Here is a 26,259-nt window from a genome sequence, read left to right on the forward strand (position 1 = left end):
AAAGGAGAAAAATGAAACATAGAAGACCCATCAAAAGGTCAACTTATATAAAATAGAATTCAATACAACCAGACAATCTGATTAAAAATAACCAGAGGACCCAAAAAGAAATTTTTCCAAAGGAGATATACAAATGGCTGACAGACACATAAAAATGCTCAACATCACTAATTCTCAGGGAGTTGCAAATAAAAACCACAATGAGATCACCTTACACTACTTTTAATGGCATTTTCAAAAAGACAAGAAATAACAAGTGTTGGGTCAAAGATGTGGAGAAAAGGGGATTCCCTTTTATCCACATGTGGGTGGAATGTTGGTGTAACTACTGTGGGAAACAGTATGGAGGTTCCTCAAAAACTTAAAAATAGAACTGTCGTATGGTCCAGCAATCCCACTACTGGGTATTTACCCAAAGGAAAAGAAAACACTAATCTGAAAACGTATGCATACCCATGTGTAATATAGCAATTTTTATAATAGCAAAAGCATGGAAGCAACCTAAGTGTTCACCAGTGGATGAATGGATAAAGAAAATGTGGTATATATATACAATGGAATATTATTCACCATAAAAAAGAAGGAAATCCTGCTATTTGTGACAACATAGATGGATTTTGAGGGCATTGTGCTAAGTGAAATAAGTAAAACAGAAAAACAAACACCATATGATCTCACTTATTTGTGGAATCTTAAAAAAAATGAAATAGATACAAAGAACAGATTGGTAGTTGCCAGGGGTAGATGAAATAGGTAAGGTGATCAAAATGAACAAACTTGCTGTTATAAAATAAATAAGTCATGGGGATGTAACATATAGCACCGTGACTATAGTTAATAGTACTATATTATGTGTCTGAAATCAGAAGAAAGCAGTAGTAGTATTACATGAGGGAGAGTTTATTTTTTTATTTTTTTAAAAAAGATTTTATTTATTTATTCATGAGAGACACAGATAGAGAGAGAGGCAGAGACACAGGCAGAGGAGAAGCAGGCTCCGTGCAGGAAGCCTGATGTGGGACTGGATCCCAGGTCTCCAGGATCACGCCCTGGGCAGAAGGCAGGTGCCAAACCCCTGAGCCACCCAGGCAGGGATCCTCCCATAAGGTAGAATTTAAAGCAAAAACATTAAATGCTATAAAGACATTCATTTTAATCAAGAGATGGTAAAATAAAGATAAAAACATTAAAAAATCCTCATGGATGGAAAGGTATCACTAATAGTGAAGGTAAAACCTTTTAGAAATTCACAGTAGTTTTAATACAATTTTATTATTGTGAGAGATTTTCACTACCCTGATAGATCAATTAGAAAATAAATTGAGAACATTAATAGTATTAATGTATTAATCTCAACATCATTAGAAACAAAATAAAATAAAATGGGAAACCTTTTTCTAGCTATCAATGAGGAAATATTTTTTGAAAATGTAACAGCCAATGTTAACAAGTGTTTGTTGAAATGGACCCTCTCGTGGCTGGTGGATGTGTAAATACATACCAACTGATGAGAGAAACAGCTTGGTCATATCTTTCAACAGCCTTAAAAAAGCTCATATTCTCTGTCAGAGTATTTTCACCTCTTGGAGACAGATTGCACAAAGATTTATATTTGTGCATGTTAATTTTACAAAAATCTTTGATAGAAAGATACTGTAAATAAATATCCAGTAGTGGAAAAATGGCTAGGGAAATTGTGTCATACATTAAAAATATACTCAAATTGGACAGAGACATACAGAAGAATGAAACTGGACTATTTCCTTACACCATACACAAAAATAGACTCAAAAATGGATGACACGTGAGACAGGAATCCATCAAAATCCAAGAGAAGAACACAGGCAGCAACTTCTTACTAGACACATCTCCAAAAGCAAGGGAAATAAAGGCAAAAATGGGCTATTGAGACTTAATCAAGATAAAAAGCTTCTGCACAGCAAAGGAAACAGTTGACAAAACCAAAAGACAACCAACAGAATGGGATAAGATATTTGCAAATGGCACATCAGATAAAGGGTTAGTATCCAAAGTCTATAAAGAACTTATCAAATTCAACATCCAAAGAACAATCCAATCAATAAATGGACATAAGACATGAACAGACATTTATCCAAAGAAGACACGCAAATGGCCAACAGACACATGGAAAAATGCTTAACATCACTAGGAATCAGGGAAATACAAATCAAAGCCACAATGAGATACCACCTCACACCAATCAAAATGGCTAAAATTAACCACTCAGGAAATGATAGGTTTTGGTGAGGATGTGAAGAAAGGAGAACGCTTTGACACTGTTGGAAGGAACACAAGCTGGAGCAGCCACTCTGGAAACAGTATGGAGTTTCCTCAAAAAGCTGAAAATAGAGTTACCCTATGACCCAGCAATTGTACTACTAGGTATATACCTCGAAGATACAAATGTAGTGACCTGAAGGGGCACCTGCACCCCATTATACCAGCAATGTCCACAATAGCCAAACTATTGGAAGACCCCAGATTTCCATCAACAGATGAATGGATAAAGAAGATGTAATATATATATATATATATATAATATTATATATTATTATATATAATATGTTATATATGTAATATAATATATTACATTAATATATTATATATACACATATATTGTTACATTATACATTATTATATATTATATACATATATATAATGGATAGTGGTCTACTACTTAGCCATCAAAAAAATGAAATCTTGCCATTTGCAACAATGTGGATGGAATTAGAAAGTATCAGGCTGAGTGAAATAAGTCAATCAGAGAAAGACAATTATCACATGATCTCACTCATATGTGGAACTTAAGAAACAAAACAGAGGATCATAGGGGAAGAGAGGAAAAAATAAAACAAGGATGAAATCAGAGAGGGAGACAAACCATGAGAGACTCTTAATCATAGGAAACAAACTGAGGGCTGTTGGAGGAGAGAGGGGTGGAGGGACAGGGTAACTGGGTGATGAGCATTAAGGAAGGCACGTGATGTAATGAGCACTGGGTATTATATGAGACTGATGAATCTCTGACCTCTACCTCTGAAACTAATAATATATGTCAATTAATTGAATTTAAATAAAAAATACACTTGAGATTCTCTATTCTCAAAAATAGTATTTTTGAAGAATATTGTTTGGCACAAGGAAAAGGAAGAATAATTCTATTACTATTGTAAATAAAACTTATTACACAAGATTCAATAAGAGGGAGAGAGAGTGAGCAATCAGAGGGAGAAGCAGAGAGAGAGAGACAAGCAGACTCCAAACTGGGCACAGAGCCAAATATGGGGCTTGATACCACAACCTTGAGAGTCGAAACCAAGAGTCAGATGCCCAACCGACTGCGTCACTCAGGCACCCCCCCTTAAGTTTTTATTAGAATTATGTTTTTCTTATTTATTAGGATACACATGATAGTGCTATCGTGTAGACCCACTTAATAAAGATGAAGAGACATTTTATTCCTAGAAGTGATATTCTATAAAAAAGTTAATGATACAAAAAAAAAAAGTTAATGATACAAACTTTCTTGGTTACCAAGAAAAATTCATACTCATTTTGTTTTACTTTTCATTTGGTAACCAGTTTTGAGGCACATAGAATCAACCTACAGTTGTCGATTATACCTGTTTTTTTTAAAGATGATTTTTTTAATGGAAGTTTTAGATTCACAGAAAAATTGTAAAATAGGTAATACCCCCGTTATCTCGATATCTCTGCACATGCTGCAAGTCACATTCGATTGTGTGCACTTTTGTGACTGAATCTAATGCCACATTTATTAGGGACTTTGGTCTACATGTAAAGCTCAGCCAGGGATTAATGGAAGAGCCACTGGGTATTGAAAGTGAGTATATTCAGCATTTTGTCTGGGCTAGAAGTCAATCAGAATGCAATCATTCATTAAGGCTCCTGCAAGCAATAGCTACTGCGCTGTGCCAACATTCATCAAGTTAAGGGCCAGGAAATGTGAGTGCCAGGGCAGATCTCACAGAAACAGCACAAAAGTCAGCTCGTCTCAATTACAACGCAGCCATGGCTGCCTTCCTCAGAACTACACTCTCGGAAGGGCATCTGGGAGGCAATTCAGTCCTTTTCCACTGGGTTCATTCCCAGCAGGGATCCTCTATAAGATTCTAAACAACCTAGGATATTTCTTTTCCTGTTCTCGATTTTCACAAGAATGGTTGGAATACAGTGCCTGTGTCTTGCTGACTCAAGAAATCGAAGGAGGAAGAATATAGAGGAGCAGTGAATATTTGGTGTCATGTTGAGGGAGAATATTGAAGTGGGAACACTCAACAGCCTTTTAGGAAGACAGTTAAAATCTTAGCTCTACGTCTTGCTGACCATGCATCCCTAGGCAAATTCTGTAATTCTTCTGGATTTTAGTATTCTTACCTATAAACTATCTGATCCATAGGAATGCTATAATAAATATATAAAATATTGTGAACAAAGCACCTGAAAAAAGCGCACAGTACGTGGTGGCTATTATGGTGAAGGCAAAATATCACCAAGATTAGAAAATTCTCTTTCTTTAGAAATTTGGATGTGGATAGCTATGTTTTTGATAGTTAGATAAAGAGTTAAACTTTGGAAGCAAATGATAGTGATCAGGGACGTAAAATAAGTCCTAAGAATTCCTTAGAGAATCTTCAACTCCCAGGGGTCTCTTTATGAAATAAGATCCACGTATGCTTCTCACCTACACCTAAAAAGATGTTTGAAGTTCACCTGTCAGCATGGAGACCTCCACAACCTTTACTGAAAACAAATAGAGCTTTTATAAGTCCAAGGTGTTTTGACAGTGGAGGAAATGACTAGAAGCAGGCTTCCCTCTTGGTGACACTCACTCATCTTCAGTTTCTTTGTGTCCCTGTGAATGGGTATGTGTGTTTTTTGAGGAGGTTGAATTATAAAAACTCAACAGTTCAACGTTCTTCAGAATTAAACATAAATATGATGTAGTGTCATATATCAAAATGATATAAATATAATGATTTAAATGCGACTGTCAACATGGTAGTGTGCTCTGTCCCTGTTCTCACTGCGATTTACCACGTAGCAGTAGGCCCTGCATGGTTCCTGCGACAGCCATGTAGCCATGAGAATTCTGCTTGTGCTCATGGTCAGTCTCTACTACTGTATGTGAGGAAAGCCCATGGTCCAATTCGCAATCAGAGTTTCCTCTTTCACTCAGAAGCCTATGGCATGCAAGCCTGTAATTCTGGTATGCATGACTCCATGGACGAGGAATTGGAGTCCTGCTTCAAGGGCTGGGCTCGATGTTACTGTACGGCACAAGGCCACAGAGTTGCCCGGCAACGGGGTTTGTTTTCCTGCTGCTGGGATTCCCACTTCTGCTTTCATAGACGCGTGCTGCATAGTTTATCTGTGTGGTGTGTTCTAATTCTGTGCAAGGAGGGTGGCTGCCAGCAACCCAGGCTTGGCAAGGGGTGGGGGGTGGGGGGACTCTGGTTATATAACATCTGTCTCTTTTGCTATAAGGTTAAGGAACAATAAGAATCTTCCATTATAAAGATGGGCTGTACTGTCACACTCTGGCAGGCCACCACCTGTTCAAAAATCTCCAACCACTGGCCCCTGTCCCACTCTTCTGTTGGTGTACCAAGTTTTAATTTCTGAGGAGCCCATGTAAAAGTAGCTGAGGGTGGATAAAGGAAAGACGTATGTGGCAGCAAGGATGGAGTTCACGGAACCGTATTTCAAACTAGCCTGACAGAGGAAGTCGCTCACTGGTTTGACATGGATGCGACCAGGTTCTTTAAAATATTGATCACCTTAGCCAAAAATACACAAATCTAGAACTACTTTCATAGCCATCCTGAGAGAGAACTGGAGCTATTTCTACTGGATGGGATTAGCATTAGTTGCAGTTGGAGAAAAAAAATAATGAAAACTTTATACCAGCTAAGAAAAGCAGTATCATATAAACATAAAATTTTAAAATGATCTCCTTCTGCTGCTACTTTGCAAATATTAGAGATGCTTTGTTCTACTCTCAGATTTCTATACTTCTACGGCAACATTGCAGGAGATACCTTTCTACTTCGCTTCAACTTCTGCTCTTCCCCAACATTCTTTTTAGTGTTTTAAAACTTTTTTTATGGATACATTTTAGTGTGCTGGGAGTAATACCATTTTGATTTGATTTGATGGATTATAAGTGAAGAATATAACAAATTTAAAATCATTGAGGACAACCAGATTCCAATAAAACAAAATAATGTAAAGCAGAATTTTCTGCGTCCTATAACATGTTGAGTCTGCTAGCATGGTATGCTGAAAACTGCACAGCTTTGGGGGTAGGTGGAGTCTTGATTTGTATTATTTGCTAATTTTCATGGTGTAAATATTCTCACTATAGCCAATTTCAAGCTATCAACTCAATGTCACTGAAGGAAGAGCTGGGAAGAGAGGAGCACAACTGGATCTCCATACAAGATGGCTCCAACACACAGTGGCTGCTAGATGTTAATAGGAATCTGGGGAAGAAAGCATTCATAGTTTTTTTTTTTTTTTTTAATGGGAAATACTGAGTAAAACTAAATATGTGGGAAGTCTTGTAACATTTAAAATACTAATTTCTTTTTGAAATTCTAAGATATTCTTTATACTTTCTTAGACTACTGAACATTTTAGTTTGAAGACCTATTAACATCAGGTAGGATACTAGCATTCTAGGAAACACAATTTAGAAAATGTGTAAGTTAGAGTTGTAGCTTTTATATTTTTAATCTTTAAATCTTTTAATTAAGATTATAATTATAATTCTTTTAAATTATGAAAGTGACATCCAAGGCAAATTAATAAATAAGCAATAGAAATTTAAAGATGTTAAATTATCTGTTTTAATTCCATTTCCCTGCATTAATCAATGCTAAGAATTTGATGTATGTTCTTTCGTATTCTTATCATATCAACATATAAAACTTGTAACTACATATATAGCAGAAGTTCCCCCCTTGAATTTCTAAAAAACACTTTACAATTAAAAAAAAAATCTTTCAACCTTCCTACTGTAAAATAAGATGTACAATCAGCAAACTACACAGAAAAATGTAGGACTCAGTGCAATGATTCTCAAACGTTAGCATGCGTCTGAAAACCTGGAAAGACCTTCAAAAAACAGATTGGTTTTACCTCAAGTGTTTCTGATTCCGTAGGCCTGGGCAGGGTCTGTAAATGCGCATTTCTAACAAGTTTCCAGGTGAAGCTGATAATGTATATCTGGCACCAAACTTGGAGAACCTCAAGATTAGTGAACTATTTATAAGATGAATATTTTATAAACCCAAGACAGGTGAGAGAATAGAACTTTACTGCCACTGAAAAGACTCTCTGTATAATCCATTCTAACAAGAGTTCTTCTCTCCCTTTCAAAGTAACCACTATTCTGACTCTTAATCACTTTCTTGCACTGCTTTGTTGTTTGTTGTTGTTGATCTTTACTTATGATGAACATATTTTATTAAACAAATTAGGATCATCCTGGACACAGTGTTTGTACATGCCACCACATAGTATGTTTCCATGTCAATAAAATGGTAATATATGTTATTTGTTAAATTAATAAACGTAATTTTTAGAGAAGTTTTCAATTTATGTCAAAATTGAGTGGAAGTTCAAGGGAATTGTCATATAACCCCTGTTCCTGCCTCCCTCTTCACCCCTAAAACTCACTCATTACTAACATCCTGTACTGCAGTAATACATTAGTTATACCTGACATCCAAAGTTTACATTTGGGCTCCCTCTTGCTGTTGTACCTTCTATGGGTTTGGAGGAATGTATAATGATATGTATCCACCATTATAGTATATATAGAGTATTTTCTCTGTGCCCTAAAAATCCTCTGTACTCTGTCTATTCATTCCCCTCTGGCCCGTTATTCCTGGCAACCACCCATCTTTTTACTGTCTCTCTGGTCCTTTTCCAGGATATCATATAGTTGGAATCATACAGTATATAGTCCTTTCAGATTGGCTTCTTTCACATAGTAATAGGTTAAAAATGTGAAAATCCTCATGTCTTTTCATGACCACAAAGCCCATTTCTCTTTAGTGCTGAATAATATTCTATTGTCTGGGTATAGTACAGTTTAGTTATCCATTCACCTGCTGGAGGACATCTTGGTTACCTCCAAGTTTTGGCAATTATAAATAAAGCTGCTACAAATATCTATGTGCAGGTTTTTGTGTGGACATAAGTTTTCAATTCACTTGGCTAATTGCCAAGGAGAACAATTTCTGCATTGTGCATGCTAAGAAATGTTGAGTTTTTAAGAAACAGCAAACTTGTTTTCCAAAATGGCTCTACCATTATGTATTTCATACCAGCAATGAATGAGAGTTCCCACTACTCTACATACTCACCAGCATTTGGTGTTGTTAGTGTTTAGTGTTTTGGATTTTGGTCGTTCTAATAGGTGTGTAATGGAATTTCATTCTGATTTGTAATTCCTTAATGACATAGGATGTTGAACATTTTTTAATATGTTTATTGAACATCTGTGTGTCTTCTGTGGTGAGATATTTTGTCTGTTTTTAAATTGGATTGTTCATTTTCTTACTGTTGAATTTAGAGTTCTTTGTATATTTTAGACAGTAGTCCTTCACTGATGTGTCTTGTCCAAATATGTTTTCCTAGTTTGTGGCTTGTCTCTGCATTCTCTTAACATTGTTTTTTACGGAGCAGAAGTATTATATTTTAATCAAGTGCGACTTATCAATTATTTCTTTCATGCATTTGTTGTTGTATTTTAAAAAGTGTCTCTATACCCAAGGCCGCATGGGTTTTTTTCTCTATTATTTTGTAGGAGTTCTGTAGTTCTGCCTTTTACATTTAGATCTATGATGTATTTTGAGTTAAGTTTTGTGAAGGTTGTAAGGTCTGTGTTTGGATTCTTTTATCTTTTTCTTTTCCTTTCTTTTCTTTTCTTTTTTTCTCTTCTTTTCTTTTCTTTTCTTTTCTTTTCTTTTCTTTTCTCTTCTCTTCTCTTCTCTTCTCTTCTCTTCTCTTCTCTTCTCTTCTTTTCTTTCTCCTTCTCCTTCTCCTTCTCCTTCTCCTTCTCCTTCTCCTTCTCCTTCTCCTTCTCCTTCTCCTTCTCCTTCTCCTTCTTCTTCTTCTTCTTCTTCTTCTTCTCCTTTCCTTTTTTTGCATGGGGATGTTCCACTCATTCCAGCATTTGTTGAAAAGACTATCTTTGCTTCATTCTATTGCCTCTGCTCCTTTTTCAAAAATTAGTTGACTATATTTATGTGGGTCTATTTCTAGGCTTTCTATCTTGTTCCATTGATCCATTTGTCTATTTTCAAAATGAAGCCATAACTCAGTCTAAAGCACCTTCACTTATTCCTTCTTCAATTCTCTTACTTTCTTTATGTAGATCCAAGTTTCTGACTTATATCATTTTCCTTGTCTTGGAAGAGATTCACTTTAACATTTTTTGCAAGGCAGATTTATTGGCAACTAATTCAATTTTTATTTGAGAAAGTCTTTATTTCTCTTTTATTTTTGAAGGACGATTTCACAGGGTACAGAGTTCTAGGTTAGTGTTTTTTATTCTCTCAACACTAATTCACTTCACTCTCTACCCCTTTTCTCTTTCTTTCTTTCTTTCTTTCTTTCTTTCTTTCTTTCTTTCTTTCTTTCGCTTTCATGGTTTCTGAGAAGTCAAGTGTAATTCTTATCTTTGCTTCTCTGTAAAGAAGATTTTTTTCCTCTGACTTCCTTCAAAATTTTTTCTTGATCATTGATTTTCTGTGTATTACGATATGACTAAGTGTAGGTTTTTGTTGTTGTTGTTGTTGTTGGGTTTTGTTTTGTTTTGCTTTGGAATTTATCCTGCTTAGTATCTCCCAGCTTCCTGGATTTGTGGTTTAGTGTCTGAGATTCATTTGGAGAAATTCTCAGTTATTGCCATTTTATTTTTATTTTTGCTTTAATATTTTATTTATTTATTCGTGAGAAACACACACAGAGAGAGGCAGAGACATAGGCAGAGGGGGAAGCAGGATCCATGCAGGAAGCTCGATGTGGGACTTGATCCTGGGACTATGGGATCATGCCCTGAGTCAAAGGTGGACACTCAGCCACCTTAGTCTTCACCGACTTCCAGCTAGAAGAAGGGTATGATTTCTTAGAGATCAGTGGGACAGAAGCCCCATCCATATGGATTCATCCTCCTGGTACATGATGCAAGCCTGATGAGCCCTCTTAACGAGGCTCACTTCCCATCTTTTGACTTTAATAAGTTAAAGCACCCAAGTTCATGTGAAAAAAAAAAAAAAAGCTCACCTGCTGCTGAGTCACCCAGGCATCCCAGTCATTACCATTTTAAATATTGTTTCTTTCCTTCTTTTCTTCTGGGATCCCCATTTTGCATTTGCTACACATTTTGTAGCTATCCCACAGTTCTTGGAAACTCTGTGTTCTTTTTTCAGCCTTTTTTTCTCTTTGCTTTTTAGTTTATGAAGTTTATATTGTCATATCCTCAAGTTCAGAGATTCTTTCCTTAGTCCTATTCAGTCTACTAATAAGCCCACTTAAAGGTACTATTCATTTATGTTATTCTTTATTTTTTTAATTCTAGCATTTTTTAGGGGTCTTTTGTAGGATTTCCATCTCTCTCTTTACATTATCTGTTATTGCATGTTGTCTAATTCTCCCATTAAAATCCTTATCATATTAGTGATGTTTTTAAAAAATTAATGGTCTGGAAATCTCACCATTCCTGGCTTATCTGATTTTGGCTCTCTTGCTTATTCAGTCTCTTAAACTGTGCTTCTTGCTTTTTAGTATGTCCTGTAATTTTTCTGTTGTTGTTGAAAATGAATGTGATGTACTGAGTAAAAAGAACTATATAATAGGCCTTTACAATGTAGTATTAAGTTATGGGGGAAAGGAAAACATTCTATAGTCTTGTGATTAAGTCTCAGCCTTTTGATGAGTAGGCCTCTGGAATGTGAACTTCACCAGTGATCTTTAGTTCTTTTTCTCCCCTCAAGACAGGATGGCTAGAGGGAGCTAGAATTGGGTACTTCCTTTCTTCCAGGTTGGTTAAGTTCTGTTCAATTCTAGCAGGTTGTGCTTTAGTAGTAGTTTTTCCGGAGAGTAGACCTTGTTAAAAGGAAAAGAACGCTCTGTGTATTTCAAGATGGCTACCTTTCCCCTCTTCATAATGGAACCATAGAGCAGATTCTTCTATGATATTAACTGTGAGGACCTTACAGAACTCTTGGAGGTGAAACTCAGCAAAGTGTGAAGGCCGACTTGTGACTGGGTCCCCTTGGAGTTTTTAACTCTCAGACTTGTCCACACTAAGCCTCCAGTGATTTGTCATTTACAGTCTAAATTTTCTTGCCTCAGTACTGGTTCCCCTGGATGTTTCTGCTCATGGGTTTCTGCTCCAGTAACTTGTGATTCTCTGTATTTCCTAGTCTTTTTCTCCAATTTTGGGGGCAACAGTTTGCTCTGTGACCTCACTTCTCTGACAGATATAAGATGAATTGCTTATTTTCTATTTGGTACAGCTTTTTACTTGCTGTTATGATGGAGTGGTGATTTCTAAGCTTCTTACATGCTGGGCCGGATTCTAGGACACTGTATTGTGTTTTTATTACCTAAGTGTGAATCTCTATACACTATTGACCAAGCTTGCCTCCTCCCACCCGTTTGATATGCCTTAAGTCTATAAAAAGTGTCTCTCAAAGAATCCTGGCCATTTGACCTGTAGAGTTTTCATAATCTGGATCTTGTTGTATTTATAATGTTGATACTATTTAACAGTCATTTGTCTTTTATATTTCTTTCAAATTAACAGGTGGATTCAGAGGCTTACTCAGATCAATATCCAAGAACTTTGGCAAATGTGTAAGTGGTTTGAATTTCTTTGGCAAGAGAAGTCTGGCTTTTCCTCTATTTTTAAATCAGTTGTATTGTGGTGTAATTTATATACAATAAAATTTACCAATTTTATTTTATTTTATTTTATTTTTTTAAAGATTTTATGTATTTATTCATTATAGACACAGAGAAAGAGAGGCAGAGACATAGGCAGAGAGAGAAACAGACTCCTTACAGGGAGCCTGATGTAGGACTTGATCCCTGCACTGGGATCATGCCCTGAGCCAAAGGCAGACGTCCAACCACTAAGCCACACAGGCATTCCAAATTCACCAATTTTAAATGTGATATTTGCGGAGTTTGATAAATAGGGATAGTCAAGAAACTGTAATAATGATGATACTGAATATTTCCGTCACCTTTAAAAGTTCTCTTATCCATCAAACTCTTTTGCTTATCCACTATCTCCAGAGCCACTAATCTTTCTATCTTATAATATTTGCCTTCTCTATAAATTTATTTTATTTTCTTTAAAAGATTTTATTTATTTATTTATGAGAGACTTAGAGAGAGAGGCAGAGACACAGACAGACGGAGAAGCAGGCTCCATGCAGGGAGCCCGATGTGGGACTCGATTACGGGAATCATGCCCCGGGCGGAAGGCAGGCACTCAACCATTGAGCCACCCAGGCATCCCTTTTGCATGTGCCTTATCTCAAATTGCATAATGCTTTTGAGATTCACCTCTGCTTCTATGTGGGATTATTAGTTATAATTATTATTATACAATAGTAATTCCATCATTATTTTATTATTACACAATAGTATTATTTTAGTATTTATTATTATTAAATATTATTATTTTATTATTTTTATTACACGATAGTATTCCATTGTGTGGATTTAACAATTTGTTAATCTGTTTACCATTTGATGGACATTTGAGTTTTTTCTTGCTTTTGGCTTTTAAGAATAAAACTGTGCTGAACCCAGTACATATAACTCTTCTCCTTTGAGCATGGTCTCCTCACCAGGATATGTCAGTTTTTGTTCACTCAGCAGTACTTTCAAGTAGCCTGCTTTCTGTATTTTTATGTTATGTATCTGTATTATAGTTGATTTTGATCCATTAGGAAATGAGTTTGCCATTACTCAAAGTATTTATTCTCAAAATGATGATATTCTTATCCTATGATTTCATGTTCATTTATTGTTTTATTTGTTTAAAATATAATATTTACCAAAGAGTCAATGCCCACATCTACTATTTAATTATCTATGGATATAGTTTATATTGGTACAACAGGAATAATTCTGTCTTTTCATTTACCCAGTTTTCAAGATAATGGGGAGTCTAGTCATACTCAGAATATGACTAATTAGTTTCAAAAAATATAACTATGATAAATAACTAATGACTTTCAAAAACAGAAAGTACCAGGTCCAAATAGGTTCACAGACATGTAGGAAAGATATTATACCAATTCTCTGCAATCTCTTCTAACCTATTGAAGCAGAGGAATACTTCCTAACACTATATGAGGCTAGCATTGCCCAAACACAAAAACTAAGGGCAATAGAAGAAAAAAAAAAAAACTGCAGATGAATGACTCTCATGAACACACATGCAAAATCCTCAACAAAATATTAGCAAATTGCATTCAGCTATGTATAAAAAGAATTTGTATCATGACCAACTGGAATTTATCCCAGGGATGCAAGGCTGGATCAATATTTGAAAATTGATTAATGTAATCCATCAATGAAGAAAAATCACGTGACATATTAATAGGTGATGAAAAAGCATTTGACAAAATCCAATACTTATTCATGATAAAAACTCTCAGCAAACCTAAGAATAGAGACAAATTTCCTCAACTTGTTAAGGAGTATCTACAAAAAACCCCTAGAGCAACTTGAAGGTTTCTCACCAAGATCAGGAGCAAGGCATGGAGGATGTTCCCTTTCACCACACCTTTTAAACACCTAGCTAATGAAAACCAGAAATGGAAAATGTTGTTATGAAATCACATATTTAAGCATATTTGTTGAGTTTTAATACAGTACAATTCTTACTCTTACTGAAGTTCAAATTTTCTATCTTTGGATAGTGGACTCTTCTTAAGATGGTTCCTATAGATATATAATAATCCTAATTGTTTTTAGTAGTTCCATGCTATCTGGTATACTAAGATATTACATGCTTTTTTTGTTTATCTCCTCTTCTGGTCCAGAATCAGTTATGTTTCCAGGAAGTACCACCCCTCCCTGCTTTTAAATGGGAAGTAGCATTTCAAGGCCACGTTTCTGAGGCCCTATTGATGCTTCTTGCTGTTGGATTGATCATTGTTTTCTAGACTTTTTTCAGAATGGATAGGACACACACACACACATACACACACACATACTCTAAAAATACCTCATATGTTTTTAATATTTCTAATTAAAATTCAGAGCGACCTTGTTTTTACTTAAACTGGTCTGTATTACACTGCTCTATATTTTTTCTTACATTCTGAGAATCCTGCAGAGTCATAGGAAATGTTACAATTAAAATAATTCCATAATTATTCATTTGTTTTACTCTACACATATGAGTTTTAACAAAATACTCCTACTACTAATTATGATTATTGGAAATAGTTAAAACTTTTTTTTTTAGTTAAAACTTTTTAAATATGCCATCTTACTCTTTTTCTTTTTATAGTTATAATGCATCTACATGTGAGATTTTATAATGTTTTAATCCTTATTTAGAATTACTTCTGTATGTATTTATATGTTTACTCCACACCATCAGTCTTTGGGTAAATGATGTCTCTTTGGTCATTTTGGTTGGTTTAAGTTACTTTTTATTTTTTTATTTTTTTATTTTTTTTTTTAAGTTACTTTTTAAAATAGATATCTAAAGAAGGTCTCATGGGGACAATAGTCCTTAACATCTTGGCTATTGATAACAATTAGTGCCTTTTAATTTTAAAGATCCATTTCACTGGGTAGAAATTACTTGGCTCACATTTACTTCCTTGGATACATTAAATATATTACTTTATTTCCTTTTGGCATAAAGATAAGATGACAAAAAGTCTGATAATATACTTTTATACTTTTTATAAGTCATGTGCTTTTCACTCTTGAACACCATAGGTTTTCAATTTTCTATTATAAGCCTAATAATTTCACTAGACTGTCTTGGTTTGGTTGCTCTGATTCTATATACTCAAGTACACATTGTGCTCTTTCAATATATAGTTGCAAAATTTTTTATTATTGTTTTAGGGAAGTTTTTATGATCTTTTAGTTATGTTGATTTTCCCAGTTAGGATTCCTCTTATCCATATACTGGATCTTTTTTTGCCTATCTTTAAACATGTTACTATCTGAAATCCTTTTCTTACTCCCTTTTGATTTGAAAAATCCTTTCTCTTTTCCATCATTTATATTTAAAGATAATTTTGGGGTGCCTGTGTGGCTCAGTTGGTTAAATAGCTGACTCCTGATTTTGGCTTAGGTCATAATCTCATGGTTCTGGGATCAAGCCCTACATCAGGGCTCAGCTGGGAGTCTGCTTGAGGATTCTCTCTCTCCCTGTCCTTTGCCCTTTCCCCCACTTGTATGCTCTTTCTCTAAAATAAATAAATAAATCTTTAAAAAAGAATAAAGATAATTTTTGTTGTGTTAATCCACTCCTGTTTCATTCTAGGTTAGTCTTCATTTCTAAAATGATTTTGCATCTCCTTTCCAATTCATGTATTCTCTCATCTCAATTTTATATTTTCATAATATTGAATTATACTGTTTTTTCATATTTTGTACATTTTTTAATGTCTTTCAGCTTGTTTTGAAATAGTACTTTGCAATTTTTTACTGTCTTTTGAATACATCTTTCTGGCAAGTTTTTATTGCTTATAGAGATGTCATTCTGGTTCTTATTCTTTTTTATGTAGTATTTTGAATGGGATTTGATTTCAATAATTTATATTGCTCATTTTAATATTAATAATTCCACTTCTTCTGAATTTTTATAAGGAGTCTGGCTCATATAGCTTTCTGCCTTCACAAAATTTCCTTTTCTACTTTTGTTTAGTGTTAAAAATATGACATAATGCTTTCTAAGATTTCCTGGCTTTTTCATTTTGCTGAATTTTTTTTGACTCTTCTCTTTTCTTTGTCCCTCTTATCCCAGTGGGATCAGTTTTCATTTTGTTCTCATCCATTTTCCCTCAGTTTATGGCCCTGTACTACAAAGGAGCCCTGCAAACTCAGTTTCAAGAATTCACAGAGGCTAGACTGATCCAAACTCTTTAGTCCTTACCATGGCTCTTTGCATTTATACACTATTATAGGGTGCAAAACCCTTCCTAGATGCAGTGACTGTTCTTGAATTGGCCTCCAAGTGTTTAAGGTGAGTATTCTGTGTTATACATATTATTCTTAGGTCAGTCAGGCACACCCTTGTTTCCCTCTGTTTTCTTTCATACAAATGTCAATAACATTTATATCTTTAGTTATTGGTGGTTTGTATTTTGGGGTTCACGTGTTACTGAGTTTGTTGTAAATATTTTGTTTTTGCTCACTAGGTACTTTGACTATTTTTACTTAAGAGCTAAGAAATATCCAAAAGCTGTGCTACTGCCACAATTCTCTCAGAATGTACATTTTTTCCTTCTTAAAAGACATGACCATTTTCCAGGTCAATGCATATAGATCTAATACATCCTTTTTAATAGTTGAGTAACATTTAGTTTTTAAAACACAATTTATTCAGCCATTTTCTCTTGTTATAAGCTTTGTCATATATATTGCAAGTATATTTTCCTAGTCTATCTTTGAATTTTGACAGAAAGTTTCTATTTTATGTACTCAAATCTATTGATAATTTTCTTTATGGCTTCTGAGCTTTACAATATTCTTAAGTCACCTTCCATTTCAAAGTTACACAAATGTGATTTTAAATGTTCTACTACTATACTTATTTTTTTAACATTTAAATTTCATGTGTGATTTAGTTTCACATGGTATCTAATAGAGTATAATTTTATTTTCCTAGATGGATTGTCATTGAAAAAAGTGCATTTTATCCAATATATTGTAAAGCCATTTTTATTATATGTAAAATTCACATATATTGGGATACGTTTATAGACTCTGCATTCTCCTATTTGACTATTCCTGTGCCAACATATTCTATTAAGATTATGGTACCTTGAGACAATGCATTGTGTTTAGGACAAGCATCTCTTTACTATTTTATTTTTAATTTTTAGTTACTAGCAATTTTTTATAATTGGTTTTGTGCATGAAATTACAAATATAATTTCTACATCACAAAAATCCCTTATTGTAATTTATTTGGAAATGTGTTACATTTATATATTTGTTTGGGGGAAGACTGACATTTGCATGATATTGTATCTAGGAATATGCTACTTTTCCAAAGTTATTCAGGTCTCAATTTTATTTTATTAATTAATTAATTTATTTTAAAGATTTTATTTATTTATTCATGAGAGACACACAGAGAGAAGCAGAGACATAGGCAGAGAGAGAAGCAGGCTCCATGCAAGAGCCCGATGTGGGACTCAGTCCTTGGACTCCAGGATCACGCCCTGGGCTGAAGGCAGACGTTCAACCGCTGAGCCACTCAGGTGTCTCAGGTCTCAATTTTATGAACACGTACGTATAAACAAACATAGATTTTACATTTTTTTCTTTTATGTCCTTAGAATATTTTAAATAGTTGTTCATGTACTTGGTCACAAAAAGATTTATCTTCTGAAATGTAGACATTTTCAGAGTATATTCTCTGAATATAATCAAAAAAATAAAGATAGAAAGCAATAATACAAAGTTGTCTAGGATAATTTTCACATCCTTCTGGTGATGGTATATACTGGTTTAACAACTCTGAAAACCATTTGATGGATTATAGCTTAACACTGAATATACACATACCCAACAATTTCACAAATAAGTATAAACCCTGTGGAGAGTTGTGTACCAAAATGTGAATGTACATAGTATTACTATTTGTAATAGCCCCAAACTGGAAACAGCCCAAATATCCTTCAATAGTAGACTTCACAAATAAATTTTGGTATCTACAAACAATGGAATACTATATAGTAGCAATGAGAAAGAACAAAGAATTGTTGCATAGAAAAACATCAATGATTTTCATAAAGAAAATGTACATAAAGGAATCAATAAAGAGTACATACTGTATAATATCATTTTTATAATGTTCCAAAGTAGACAAAACTTATTTTGGATAGGAGTGCCCTCGGGGACATAATGATTGGGAAGGAATAGGATAATCATGGCAGAACTGATGATATTGTCTGCTGATCCCTTTGTGAAAAGTTATTATGCTGTATGTTTATGATTTATGAATCTTTTATACATGTGTTACACTCTAGCAACAAATATACTTAAGAATGTGTTCAGGATATATTGTTAATTGTACTTATTTTCTAAACAAGTAAGTGAAAAGCCACTCCCAAACCACACAACCAAATAAACACATACATCAATTTCAGTACACAAATAAACATTTTTTTTTTTCAGATGGAACAGACGGTTTTTGTTGCTGTTCATCAATTATTTTTTTACCTCGTTTTTTACCAAAAGAGGTTTTGACAAATGACTCTGGAAGAATTACAATGTTGAGAAAAGATGAAAAAGATGAATTTTAATGCAGAAGAAGAAAGTATCTGGCCCTACCTGCTTCTTTTAAAGTTATCAGGCTGACCCAATGCTATCTAAACAGTATTCATAAAAACAGAATTTCCAATGACCGTATCTCATTTAAGGTTTTAAACCTGAAATTTTTCCCGAATCCATTTCAAATCTTGCTTCCCAATTTCTGGCAAATCTGAGTGGCTTCTGACTCTATGATTCTTCTCACATTCAGGGCTTTACACATCTCTTGTACTTCTCTTTTCTGACCATGAGTATACCCTCCTAATCAACTGCCATGGTCACTCTGAGTAGATAGGTGCTCACTTTTCAACATCCTGCTCTCCGTTTAGCCTCTCTTTCCCTTTTGCAGTGTCTCTACATTATTCTTAGCCCTGAAAAAGGGTTCTAGAACAAGTACAGGTTTAAAAAAAATTTTTTTTTTAAATTTATTCATTAGAGACAGAGGTGGGGGGCGGGGAGCAGAGGCAGAGAGAGAAGCAGGCTCCATGCAGGGAGCCTGATGTGGGACTTGATCCTGAGACTCCGGGATCACACCCTGAGCCGAAGGCAGATGCTCAACCACTGAACCCCCCAGGTGTCCCAGGGTTGTTGTTTTTTTAAACATCATTTAAAAATTCAGACTTAAACAGAAAAGTTGCAAAAAAAATAATAGAAAAAATTCCTGTTTAGTCTTCCTTCAGATTCTGCAAATTAACATTTTACCACTTTTGCTTTATCATTCATTCTCATTTCTGTTCTTTCTCTATTGTTATTATTCGTGGTAGGTTTGTTCTATAAAGTCGCAGCAAACCCTGAATTAGCAAATACTGAGCTCCTGGGGGAAATACAGGATTAAATTCCCATGAGCCTTTGCTCACATTTCCCTCAACTGATCAATACAAAATCTTGTTTAATGTGTGTTTCTACTTAAGACACTTTTAAAAACATGTACTGTTGATTCATTAACATTGAACTCAAGGCCAACAACACTATCACCCATGCCTGAAGGGAGCTTATCTTAACATGGTCTTTTCTCTATAAGGCACATAACAGCCTTCCTGCACTTACGAACACTCAACAGCAGCTCAGTGCTATGTTGGGGGCCATTTTAAACAGTAAAGAACCAACAGAAAACAAAAATGCAGAAAAGCATGGCACTAAATTAATTGTGAAAAGGACACTTGTTTACAGTATGTGAGTTGAAACAAGAAAGCAGAACATCACTTGTTTGACATCAGCTGGGAAGGGCACGTTGTGTGGCTTGCAGTGCATGTAGGTGAATGACTGCAAAAGTGGTTACAAATAAATTTTAGTGAGTAAATAAATTTGCAAATATGGAACCCATGAATAATGAGAATTGACTATGTGTAGGCGTATGCATTTACACATATTACTGAAACATTTGAGAGTAAGTTGCACATATAATACTTTTTTAGTCTTAAATATTTTAGTATGCATTTACTAAAAACAAGAACATTATCCTATATAACTACATTATAATGATCACACCAAGAAATTAAACTTGATGAAGTACTATTACAGCTACAGATTTAATTTTATTTCACCAAATATTTCACTATTATCTATTATATTTCAGTATGCAATCCAGAATCACATGTTGTGTTTAACTGTCAAGTCTCTTTAGGTTCCTTTAATTCATAATGGTTTCTTAGTCTTTATTTGCCTTTCATTGATGCTATCTTTTTAGCGGTATTGGGGCTTGGAAATAACAAGGAGAAAATTATAAAAGATATAAATGAAGGGAGGGGATGAGAGAATATTATTTATTAAACATTGTTTGAGTCTCATGATGATAATACAGAAATATAGCAATGGAAAGCAGGAACTAACATTGTGCCACCTACGACACTATTTTCACTTTATTCTTTCTGAATTAATTGCCTGTGATTCCATCTTTATGCAAATGAGGACACTGAAGATCAGAGAAGGTAAGCCTTTGTGGAAGGTCACTTAGCTAGTACTGGTGGGATTAGAATTCAAACCAGGTTAATAAGATATTAAAAAGCAGTGCTCTTCAAAATATGCATTCTAGAGTTACTAGGATGGCACCCAATGAAATATCAAGTAATCTCCGGTGCAACATAATTGCTATACTGCCCTGATATTTTTTATTTCCTATCTTCATTACAAAAAAACAAAACAAAACAAAACAAAACCAACACAAAAACAATATAAGAGAGACAGAAAAGGCTTTAACAAAACAATTGTAAATCCAAACAGAACCATTAAAAACTTTCCATCGGAGGTGGCCTAGAGGCAATCTCATTATCATTTTTCCCATCAGCATCTCCCAAGAGTTTGCATTTAATTTTATTGTTAAACCTGACTTTTAAGATTTGTATAAAGCAGTATTTACAAAGTTGTTAGCAAAGTCTCCCTTAAGGTAGGAGATATATGGATTTGATTAGTCTGTGTTCTCAGGCATGTTGGAGAGGGATACATCCTGGGAGTTAAGTTTGAATTTAGGGACTGTAATTCCAATCCAGGAAGTCTGCCTTTTTAACTAGAATACTTGTTCTTGTCCCAGTGGTCTAGTAAATACACTACATGGTCAAATTGCTCTGTATAAACTGAAACCAACAGTATGTAAGAGCACTATGGTGTAGATGGGATGTATGGTGGTGGCATTCGAATATCTACATAAGAGCCAAGAGTTAATTGTTTCCCTGATTCTTGAGTCTTTCTTTGGAATCATAGAATCAGAAACAATTTAGGGGATTGAAGAAATCATCTTGACTAACCCTCTAATTTGCGGGATTTTTTCCTATTAAAATAGATTTCTGTAAACCAACCAACCAACCAACCAACAAATCTCTCTGACATTCAATGAGCCCTTATGATGTGCTAGCTATTGCGTGTTTCATTACTTAATTTTCACAATTCTCGGAGGTAGGTATTACTATTCGCAGTTTGCAAATGGTGAAACGAAAGCTCAATAGCTTGTCCTAGGTTACACAGTTAACAAGAGATAGATTGAAGTCTGGAGTCAGAGCTTCAACAAGTGTGTGCTCATTTCATCACATCACTGATTTCCTGGATGTAATATTTCCATCTCTCTGAGGGACTTGTTATACAAATAGTTATTGATAACTACCAATAGTCTAAAAAAACCCGTGAATTAGGTGAAATCTTTTTCGGTATTTTCCTAGTCATCATCTTAAACAATGTATTCATAAGTCTGGCTCATATGTCTTGGCCTGTGTCTCTAAAGATTTATTTTCATTACCTATCACTCTGATTTTCTTAGATCCAAAGGTGTTACCGAGATAGATAAATTATACCTATAAATGTGAAAATGGGAAATAATTATATGAGTAACTTTTGGAGAAAATATGCACTTTTTTTCCTTAACACTGACTTAATATTGGTGTTTAATTCATTGAGATGAAGTTTTTCAGGTCAATCCATAGAAAGTTATATGGGATTCAGTCTGCTAATGAAGTAAAGAGAAGCACATCTGTGAAAATGTATTATTAGTGCTCAGCTCTTCCATGTTATCTGTTTCGTAACTCCTGACAGGTTAACAAAATAGGCATAGGAAATAAAATGGTACATCAGGGAGGTAAAAGAAACTTGAGTTCTGAGTTCAAACAAGCAGATTATTATTATGAAGTTAGCCATAGAGTTAAGTATGCTTTCTAAAAGGTTTTCATTATCTTTCAGCACTGATATTTGTAAAGAATATAAAATACAGTAACAGAAATATCATAGTCTGAATAAAGTAGTAATGAAAGCTTCAACTGTATGTTGAAATCAACTAGCAACCTCTAAACCCACAGCATTTCACTCATTTCATTGTGCATAAGAGCTTCAAATGACTGGGGAGTTTTATAATGCCCTTACTTTATGAAATGGAAACATGAAAAAGTTTTTGTTACAATCATAATATCTGAAGATTATTACATGTCAAAGGAAAATTCACATCTGAACGCCATGTGTTTAACATCTGCAGAAGAAGGGAAAAAAAAAGGAAGACTTGACCAATTTATTACAAAGCTCTAGATACAATCAGCCTACCCATGTGTAGAAGCATGGAAACTTAGGAAATAAAATGGGAAATCAGTTACCAAATACAGTTGATCCTTGCACAAAATGGGTTTGAAACTGCATGGGTTCACTTATATGTTAATGGTTTTCAATAAACATATTGGAAATATTTTGGAGATTTGTGACAATTTGAAAAAACTCACAGATGAACTGCATGGTCTAGAAATATCAAAAAAATAAGAAAAAGTTATGTATGTCATGAATGCATAAATATATGTGGATATTAGTCTATTTTCTCACTTTCATAAAATACACATAAATCTGTTACAAAAAAGTTAAAATTTTTCAAAACTTATGCACATAAATACTTGCAGACCATACATTACACCATTCTCAGTTGAAAAAAAAGTAAAGAAATGTGAAGATACCCTATCAGAACTGCATAGAATTAGCTATTGTACATGCTATGGTCCTCTAATAATTTCCTGGGCACCTCCTGTTGCTATTGTGGTGAGCCCAGGTGTTGCAGGTATCTGCTTAGAATGCCGAGTGATGCCAACTGTCTTCACATCAACAGTTTATCTCAAGTAAATTGTGTATTGCAGTAAAAAGTGACCTCACATTTCTCACATATTTTTCATCATGTTCAGTATGATACTGTAAACTTTGAATGCACCATGGGACCTATACAAAATGACACTAGTGTTGCTTGAAGTTCTCCCAAGAGGCAGAGAAAAGGCATAACGTTATAAGAAAAAGTTGAATTGCTTGATATGTATGATAAATTGAGGTCTGTAACTGTGACTGCCCACTATTTCAAGATAAATGAATCCATTGTAAGGAGCATTGTAAAAAAGGAGAAGAAAATTCACGAAGCCGTCACTGTAGCTATGCCAACAGGCATGAATTTCTTGCACTTTTTGTGAAATACTTTTTTTTTTTCTAGATCTCATATTGAAAATGCAGCCTTTATGTGGGTATGGGGTTGCTTTAAGAAAGGCCTACTTATATACTATAATGTAATTTGACAAAAAGCAAAGTCATTATATATCAACTTAAAGCAAAAAGAAGATGAAGGATCTAAAGCTGGAGAATTTAATGTCAGCAAAGGATGGTTTGATACTTTTAGAAAGAGGTTTGGCTTAAAAAATGTCAAAATAACAGGAGAAGCATCTTCTGCCAACCAAGAGGCAGCAGATGATTCCCAGGTACTATTAAGAAAGTCATTTAGAAGGAAAAATATCTGCCTGAATAGATTTTTCATGCATACAAAAGTGCCCCATTCTGAAAAAAAAAAAGAGCTATATAGGATATTTATTTAAGAAAGAGCAGTAAGCACCAGGATTTAAGGCAGGAGGGGATAGGCTAACTCTACTATTTTGTGCAAATGCCTTGGGTTTATAATCAGGATTGCCTTACTTATAAAGATGCTAAACTCTGAGTCCTGAAGGGGACAGATAAGCATTAACTGCCAGTCTTTTGGTTGTACAACAAGAAGTCCTGGACAATAATACCTCTTTTTCTGGATTGGTTCCATTGAAGCTTTTTCTCTGAAGTCAAGAAGCACCTTGCCAGTAAGGAACTACCTTTTAAAGTTCCTGTTGATATTGGACAATGCCCCTAGCCACCCAGAACCCCATGAGTACAGCACCAAAGGTATTGAAGTGGTCTACTTGCCCCCAAACACAACATCTCTAATTCAGCCTACAGATCAGGTGCATCATAAGTACTTTTAATTCTCATTGCACAAGGTACTCTATGGAAAGGATTGCCAATGCTATGGAAGAGAACCTTCATAGAATATTATGAAAGCCTGGCAGGACTATACCATTAAAGATGCCATCATTGTTATAGAAAAAAGCTGTGAAAACCATCAAATCTAAAACAACAAATTCCTGCTGGAGAAAACTGTGTCCAGATGTTATCATGAAAGAGATTGTGAATATGGTAAAAGAGGTGCGGTGTGAAGGGTTTCAAGATATAGATCTTCCAGAAATTCAAGAGCTAATATACCAGAGTAATTAACAGAAGACGACATGATGGAGATGAGTGCCATATAATGAGGAGGAAGACATAAAAGAAACAGTGCCAGAAAACAAATTAACATTAGATAATCTGACAGAAAGGTTCTGATTATTTCAAACTGCTATTCACTTCTTTTAGGACATGGATCCTTCTATGATATGGGCACTGGAAATACAGTAAATGGTGGAGGAAGGATTAGTACTGTATAGAAACATCTTTAGAGAAATGAAAAAGCAAAAAAGTAAGACAGAAATTATGATGTACTTCTATAAAATTTATGCAGAGTGTGTTTGCCTCTCCTGCCTCCCCTATCACCTCCTCTACATCTGCCACTCTTGAGATAGCAAGACCAACCCCTTCTCTTTGTCCTCCTTGTCACTCTTCAATGTGAGGATAACATGAAGACCTTTATAATGATCAATTTTCACTTAATGAGTAGTAAATCATCATCATAGTTAATAAACTTACATGTTGTTTGTGTGTGTGTCTTCATATGAAAATCTGATAACTATATGGCAAGAGCTATACAAAGCATTTTTGTGTCATTATCATCATCATCACCTAAGTATTCATCCTATAGAACACTGGGTACTAGACTGGTATGGAAGTGAATAATCTTATCTTTACATAGGCATAAAGTGAGTGGCACTTAATATAAAATTAGTAATGTGTTAGTTTTCTTACTGTTCTATAATTTTGCTTTCAAAGAATTACATTACCACACAGTATGTGTCTCTCATAATTAGAGAAACTGTGTATCAGCCTATCACCACAGGTAAGTATTTTTTTAAAGGTAACAATTTTTCCAATATTGTATTATAAATATGACTGCAGTACTGAATATAATAAAAATTTTACAATGATTCATTCATTAATGTATAGGTTAGACTACAATAAAGCAATCTTATTACTGTTTCTTTATTATCAATGGATGAATCCTCATGCCTACACACAAATATTAATTTTTCATATTGTATTTTCATTTCTGATGTCTAGTTTAGTAATATATATTACATCTACAGTGTTTTGTATCATATAGGACAATATTTAAATAGATACAGATAATTCATCTTATAAACAGATGATGTAAACTAATGGCATCAAGAAATAGAGTAAAGTAATGTAATTTTTTCTTTTTTTATGATTTTCTTAATAACATTTCTTTCCTCTAACTTACTTTATTGTAAGAATCCAGTGTATAATACATATAACATACAAAATATGTGTTAGTCAACTCTATGTTGACTATGGTGAGGCTTCCAGTAAACAGTAGGTTATTAGTAGTTAAGTTTTTGGGAAGTCAAAAGTCCACATGCCTTTTGACTAATAGGGGGCTGGTGCCCCAATCTTGCATTATTCAAGGATCAACTGTATATTTCCTAGTCAGTAGTATCAAAGAAAAAAAAACCATACACACACACACTATATATATTTTTTTTTTCCTATTATTTCATGCCAAATTGAGTGATAAACTATGGTGAGGAGTGCTAAGAGTTAACTAGCTCCACGGCAGAACAGTGAAAGTAAACTGCTGTCCTTGCAAAGAAAAGGTAAACAGCATCTAATCCTTCATAGTTATGGAAATTTTGTTTCATAAATAAATTCCAGAAGTTGCACTGATCTGCTCCAGTAAAGAGATTATATTGTACATAGTAA

The 26,259-nt window shown here is 34.4% G+C and overlaps 1 long non-coding RNA gene across 1 annotated transcript in view; it reads right to left on the minus strand.

Moving 5' to 3' along the window:
• The window catches only part of LOC144282526 (uncharacterized), a 167,314-nt gene that overhangs the window by 58,790 nt on the left and 82,265 nt on the right, over positions 1-26,259 (minus strand). The gene's annotated exons all lie outside the window — the stretch shown is intronic.

Source organism: Canis aureus, chromosome 13 (assembly GCF_053574225.1).
Source record: "Canis aureus isolate CA01 chromosome 13, VMU_Caureus_v.1.0, whole genome shotgun sequence".
Lineage (NCBI taxonomy): Eukaryota > Metazoa > Chordata > Mammalia > Carnivora > Canidae > Canis > Canis aureus.